Source organism: Oxyura jamaicensis, chromosome 17 (assembly GCF_011077185.1).
Source record: "Oxyura jamaicensis isolate SHBP4307 breed ruddy duck chromosome 17, BPBGC_Ojam_1.0, whole genome shotgun sequence".
Taxonomy (NCBI): Eukaryota; Metazoa; Chordata; class Aves; order Anseriformes; family Anatidae; genus Oxyura; species Oxyura jamaicensis.
This window is the reverse complement of record NC_048909.1, coordinates 3,007,029-3,013,028: the sequence shown is the minus strand read 5'-3', so window position 1 is coordinate 3,013,028 and position 6,000 is coordinate 3,007,029. Positions and strand designations below refer to the sequence as shown.

At 40.4% G+C, this 6,000-nt stretch overlaps 1 long non-coding RNA gene across 2 annotated transcripts in view; it reads left to right on the top strand.

Annotated features, from left to right (window-relative positions):
- Positions 1-421: 421 nt before the first annotated feature.
- The window catches only part of LOC118175258, a 44,706-nt gene continuing 39,127 nt past the window's right edge, over positions 422-6,000 (top strand). For both annotated transcript variants that reach the window (XR_004754925.1, XR_004754926.1), the window contains exon 1: positions 422-577. This is a non-coding gene — a long non-coding RNA (uncharacterized LOC118175258). The remainder of the gene's footprint in view (positions 578-6,000) is intronic.

Below are 6,000 nucleotides of genomic sequence, written 5' to 3'. Positions count from 1 at the left end.
AGTGTATTGTAATGAAGCAGAGGGAAAGCTCAAGCACTGGTAGAATTTTGAGGTGGTAAACCAAAGCATTGCTGGGTGACTCCTGCACCTGCCGCTAGTGGTATTCAAGACTACTGTTTAAAGGAAAATACGTTTTTGAATATGCTTGTGTGACTCAGTCACACGGGGATTTTTCCTTAAACTTCTGAATCCAAATTGCAGGGCTACGTCTCCTTTCTGCACTTGTATTGATAGTGCTTCTATGCACTGACAACAGAGAATGCAGCCTGGCTGTGAGGGCCTGCCTGACCCAGCTCTCACCAGCAACCATCTTTCATTTGACATATTCCTGTGTTTCTGGTCTATGGTTCTTGGCTCTCCAGGTGTGTTGCAAGCCAAATAATGGTTCCAGTGCTAACGTAGTCCAGCTGTAGGAGGGAAGCTTTAATTAAAAGGCCTGGAGCAAAAGTTCTTTGCTCCTGCAGGCTGGCAAGTGGAAAGGGAAATTCACTTTATTTTCAGTTCCATGTGGTTTTAGAATCTTGTTTTTCATGTGTGGAGTTATGTCCAGGACACTGGCGTGGGGATTTGGTGCCAGGTAAGAAAACTTTTGTCTGTTGGGCTGGATGCTGAGGAAGCTATGTGTTGCATTTGGCAGCAGCAGCAAATAGTGTACTTGAGACAAAGAAAAGGCTGACCAAACATCATCTGGTGTAAATTTCTAAAATCATTGGTGTTAAGCACAAGATGAACTTTAGGCAAATTTACAATATGTGAGTTGTCATTGTTTGAGCTAGAACTACTTGAACACTGAGCAAATGTTAATGTGTTAGTCCTGTTCCATCTTTTGGCAAGCAAGTATTATTTACTGCCTTCATTTCACTGACTGGAAAATTGAAATTTCAAGGGCTTCAACCTCAGTAATCTTGATATAAACTGGAACTAACTCTGGCTTTGTGGTGTTATTCCTCACTGATGCTGATGTAAGTGAAATTTGAAAGCAGCTTTTCCTCTTAGCCAGAGAAAACTGGGACAGCTTACACAAGCAGATGAACCTTCAAGAAACAATGGTGCGGTACCTGTTGACGTTGGCAAATCTGCTCAAGTTTCATTTAGAAATAGTCTTATTAATTGTTGCTGAGCTCATTCTGCTGATGCAATCCCTGCTTGTGTGATTACTCTTTGCAGGCTTAAAAAGTTTGCAGGCCTACAAAAGGATGTGTCAGCAAATAAAAAGTTAGGTCTGAGGAAAGAGGTTTAAAACTACATCTGAAGCCTACTGGAATTTGCATTAGATTCTTTTTTAGTTGCATCAGCTGGGGCTCTATTGTGACTGCTTGACACTTACCATTTACTAATGCTGAATGGAATGCAAATTGAGAGAGATTTTAATAGAGATGTCAGCTATTCAAAGGACAGCATTTGAGAAATGCTGGCAAGTATTTTTACAACAATTATTTTACATGAAGCTTTTAATGTAGACAAATCCCAGGGTGCTTTACGTTAATCTTTTTGAGGGAGGGAGAAGGAGTTGTGATTTGTTCTTGCCTTTAATCAGTCGAAACCTTGTGATGTTCTGTCTGTCATGATAAAAGTCCACTTATACGGAGTGCCAGGAGAAAGAGCTCATCTTATATGTGTAGGGTATTATGGAGCTATCACTTATTTCGTAATGCAGCTAGTTAGTTTCTGTTGGGATCATTTGCCTCTGACACTGATTAATATATTCTGCTTGTGTTTAGAATTGACGGTGGATAAGGGGATATGTCAATTTCTTTCAGAAGGTGTTATCTGAAATGACATCTAAGCTACAACACGTACTGTCCTGCTTAAATACAGAATACTTCAAATGCTAAAAACAATTTAATAAACAGTTAATTGGAAATGTTCATAAAAATAAAAAAGGAAACAAAACATAATCCACCACCTCCTGGTATTCAAATGTCACTTCTAATGAGAAACATACTTAGGAACCTCATAAGACTATGCTGTTTGAGAGCAATAAAATAGCAATATTTTCTATATATAGCTGTGATTTAACCTGTAAAATCAGCTATTAATGTAGAGGGAACACCGATCTCAGATGAATAAAGTGTTGCTGAGTGCCTCTCTGAATGCAGGTTCAGGGACCTGAAGAAGTTTTGGAGCTTAACTTTCTGCTTTAAATAGAGAAAAATGGTCCTTAAAAACTCTGTAAGCTCTGGCTGTAGCTGCTTTGGAAGAATGTCTAGCAGCATCATGCGGATGGGGACCTCAGTGAAGAAAGTGACAAGGATCAGACAAAAGCTGTCACGAGAGGGGGAACAGTCATGTAAAGCTTCTTAGCTGTTTTCTCAAACCTGTTCTGTTGTCACCTGTGGTTCTTCTGGAGGATACTTGATGTCCTTTTTACCATACTTAGCATAGCTAAGTCAAAGGGATTTAATAGTAGAAGACGACTTCTTCCTGCAGAAGAATGAAAAAAAAAAAGTGTGAAATCAGTGTTTTGAAGAAAAAGCTCAGATGATGTAAATCGATATTTCATTAGTATCAGCAGGAAGCTGACTGCTTCTCTACCTCTCCTGTTGTGGAAGAAAGGGTAACGCACTGATGCACAGGGTTTTCTGAGCACTTTAACTGATACTTGTCAACAAAGCTTCATTGTCTAAGGTGCTGTTTATCCAACATGCTCTAAGGCATCAAATCTGCCAGTTCCAGCTAGACGTAATAATTTTAAGTAACAGCAACAATTCCCTATGTGCTGACCTTTCATCCGTTCTCAGTGATAACTAAAGCTTTTCCAGTAGAGGATTGCTAGCTCAGCATCTTCTGTGTCTTGCCAATTGAACATGTAATGCTTCAGTCTCAATTTTAAGATAAAATATTTGGTTTAAATCATGATCCCGGTGTTTTACAATGGAAGGATTTATTTAGTAGTAGTTCGTGTATCTACAGCCACGCGTTGCTTACATTTGATGCTTGAACAATCCCTACTCTCCCAGTGCGTTCAGATCCAGTTGTGTTAAATCAGTGGAAAATCAGCTTAAATGGCATGATGCTGTAAGATTAGCTGAGATGTGAGTCTGTCTTATGTTTTCATTAAGAATATGATCTAATGTGAGCAGTTGGAGAGCTGGTATAACAAAGTACTACAAAACTGTTGCTTTCATTAATTCTTCTTATAGCACCTCATCCAGTTTTAGATTGGAATGTGTGCTGAGGGTATAGATGAGGCCCCTGTCCATGATCTAATGAAGCTGATGAGCCAGTTCTGCTGGCCTTGAAACAAACAAACAAAAAAAAAAGGATGACATGAGAGAATGCTTTGACTATTGCCCCACTTGAAAATATACACAGTCAAGATACCAGAAGAGATATTATTGAGCTGTATCCTCTATTGGCAGAGATGGAAGGTCAAGCAAATTTTCTGTCATTAGCATCTGATCCTATAAATATTTAAATGTCAGCTTCTCAGGGAGGAATGCAGTGCTACTTTCTGAAATGGCATTCTACCAGAAAGACACTATTTAATTTTTTCCTAACAGTGTGCTGCAAACCAATCTTCTTATGGTGCACTGATTAAATTGACTTTTCTGGAAGAAAAATAAAAGTTCAAGTTCTACATTTCCCAAAGATCAAGTTTGCATAACAGCATTTTTTAAAAATATTCCTAACTAAATTACTATTGTTTGAAATGTATAGTTACTGCTAAAAAAAAAAAAAAAAGTATCTGAAAATGCCACCAGCTTTTTAGCTATGGATTTTTCACTACACAGACCGTGTTTTCTGACAAACTCAGCTCCTGACTTGGTGCAGAGCTGTTGTAATGACCACAAGGCCTTCTCCCCATGCATGGTAAATTGGCTCTCCCCACCTGAGTAGATGGGCACAAGATATTTGTATAACTCAAAATAATGTTTTAATACTTATTTGAAAATGTATTTTTAAACTATAAAACTACAGATTCTGAAAGAAAAAACTTACAAGATAATGGAACTAAGTCTTTGAGAAAACTATGGTATTTTGATTTAACTTTTTCTGTTCATTTTGGCCACTGGACTAAAAAGTTTATCCTCCAGAAAGCTTTAGTGTAGAAGATTTCTTCATTTTCTTCCTGCTTTTTCTCACTCTGAACAGTTCAGAGGATCATATTAAAAGTTTACTAAAGTCCATTTCTCAGGAAATTGCTTGGTATTTGGTTTGTTCAGCTTCAGCACAGAATTGCCAAAGATCTGATTTTTTTATTTTTTTTTATTTTATTTTTTTTCTAGAAACACAGGGGATACATTTGTTCCGAAATAGCATCACAATAGAAGTTGTCTCTGACAACTCTTTTCACATGGTGAAAAGACTTTTTTCTCCTTTCCTTGTGGCTCTGTTTGGTCTGGAAGAACAAAATTGCTTTTTGTTTTGCTGACTTTAGGGATTTTCTTGGATGTTGTCAGGCCATGCTTACTCAGAAAGAGGAAGAAATCCTCAGTAACCCTCCTTTACTCATTTCAGATGGACAATAGCTTCTGTGTGTCAGGAATTCCAGCTGAGGAGGACTGGCTGCATTACTGACCTTCATACACTTTTGTAATTTCATGAATTGCTGCCTATACAGTACTGAAGCAACAGGGCTTTTCTTATTCCATTGTTTGAATTTGGGAATGGAGGACTTAAAGGCTTTTCTTCCCTCTGCAGAAAAGCTTTCAACCAATCTGACTTTGTGACTTGAGTGATACCAGTGATAAAAAACAGGTCAGGCTTTCGCTTCTTATATAAGAAACCAACACCACCCCAAATACAGGCATGCTAAGGGAAGTGGTGAATGAATTTATGTCACTGAGGGCTCAACCATAGTGGAGGCTAGGAATTTATTTATGGTCAGAATGTTAAAACTTTCAGACATCCAAATAATCATGAATCATGGAATACCCAGAGTTAGAAGGGATCTACAAGGATCATCGAGTCCAACCCCTGGCTCCACACAGAACCACATAAAATCAGATGCTATGTTGTGGAGCCTTGTCCAAATGCTCCTTGAGCTCCGGCAGGCTCGGCACTATGACCTGCTCCAGTGCCTGACCACCTCTGGGTGCAGAACCTTTCCCTAACACCCTCCCTGACCCTCCCCTGTCCCAGCTCCATGCCATTCCCTCGGGTCCTGTCACTGTCCCCAGAGAGCAGAGCTCAGCACCTGCCCCTCTGCTCCCCTCGTGGGGGAGCTGCAGGCCGCCATGAGGCCTCCCCTCAGCCTCCTCTTCTCTGGGCTAAACAAACCAAGGGACCTCAGTGTGGTGGTTTTACCGTGCCAGGCAGTTGAACACCACGACTGCTCTCTCACTCCCCCTCCTCAGATGAGGAGAGGAAGAAGTAAAGGAAAGAACAACTCACGGGTTGAGATAAGGATGATTTAATTAAAGAGAAAATATATATACATATATTATTAAGGAAATATTATTATTAATTAAACAATTCAACTAAAGGGAAAAAAGGGAAAGGGGAAGAGGGAGGGGGAAAGGGAATAACTAAACAAAACAAGTAAAGGCTGTGTGGAAGTGCAGAGGAAATAAATTACTCTCTACTTCCCACAAATGAGCGATGCTTGACCGTGTCCTTGAAGCAGGGCCTCAACGCACGTAGCCAGTGTTCGGGAAGAGGACAGACATCTTCACAACGAGAGCCCACCCCTCCCCTCTTCTTCCTTTTTCCACCTTTTATTGATGAGTGTGACATCATATGGTATGGAATATCCCTTTGGTTGGTTTAGGTCAGCTGCCCTGCTGATGTTTCTTTCTCACTTTTTGCCCACCCCCTAGGAGGGTCAGAGAGAGTCCTGATGCTGTGCCAGCACTGCTCAGCAGCAGACACAACACTGGTGTGATACCACTGCTGTTCTAGCTACAAGTGCAGAGCGCAGCACTGTATGGGCTGCTGCAGGGAAAGGTAACATCCCAGCCAGACCCAGTACACTCAGCTGCTTCTCTTAGGTCTTCCCCTCCAGACCCTTCACCGTCTTTGTAGCCCTCCTTTGGATGCTTTCTAATAGTTTGATGT